The following is a 1,068-nucleotide window of genomic DNA, read 5'->3' as shown; positions in this document are numbered from 1 at the left end:
TGAGGAAGTTTGTGTCAGTTATATATGTATCCGACAAATTTCGCTGTTCTCTATCTCTCTCGCTATTACACCCCCTTTATTTCAAAGTCGCGGCTCTTCCAAAAGTCATCCTCAGAATTGCATCGTTATAAAAATGTAATGCAAAGACTGACTTCCATAGGAGCGACTTTTCTGCACTACAGAACGTAAAAGGAGGCAGTGTTGCCCAGTGGTTAGGGCGCTTGCCCCGGGTTCAAGACACGCACTGGTGGAATTTGTTCCTGGAAGTCCCTGGTTCAACTTCCCAACTGCACTTGTAAATAGCCAACTGGTTTGCTTCCGGCCAGTTGAGATTCTTAACATTTGTTGTTGTGTTGTTGTCAGTCCGTTTCGTTGTTTCATTGGCCCTGAAAATTAAAAACCCCTTTGGCGAGCGGTCAGTTATGTATGTATGTATGTATGTATGTATGTATGTATGTATGTATGTATGTATGTATGTATGTATGTATGTATGTATGTATGTATGTATGTAAAATAAATCTCAATGAGGGTTCTTCAAGTACCACGTAGTAAAGTTCTCCAAATTGTTTAATGCAGTTCTTAATGATGTGAGGAACTGCTGCCACGCCAACGGAACATCATTGCTAATTTAGTTTTCGGAAATATCTTTAAAGTAATTCGCTGTCCTAGTATTTTTTAACAAAATTCGGAAACCCCCTTAAGTTCTCTTTCCCGATACCAGATGTTCAAAACCCAGAAGTCTCGAGACGGTATTGTCTGTGTTTAGAACGGCCGCTCCTAGATTGTTGCTAGACACCCACGCAGACATTTTCAGGGTCTCGTCACGCATTTCTCCCCCACTTAACGTCTGCTGAAACGAAAACAACTTCCGGTCGTGGATTACGGACCAATCAGAGGTCGTTTTCCAGTTTTGGGTAAAGTCGTGTTTTGTATGGCATTCTTTTGTAGCATGTGATTGATTGTGCACAACACAATTAATCAATGCTGATTGGTTTCTTTAAATTAAATAGTGGGCAAACAGCTCTTTTTGCGGACCAGTCAGGAGAGTTTCGGATATTAGACCCGATC

Source organism: Montipora capricornis, chromosome 2, assembly GCF_036669925.1.
Source record: "Montipora capricornis isolate CH-2021 chromosome 2, ASM3666992v2, whole genome shotgun sequence".
Lineage (NCBI taxonomy): Eukaryota > Metazoa > Cnidaria > Anthozoa > Scleractinia > Acroporidae > Montipora > Montipora capricornis.
This window is presented reverse-complemented; position numbering follows the sequence as displayed.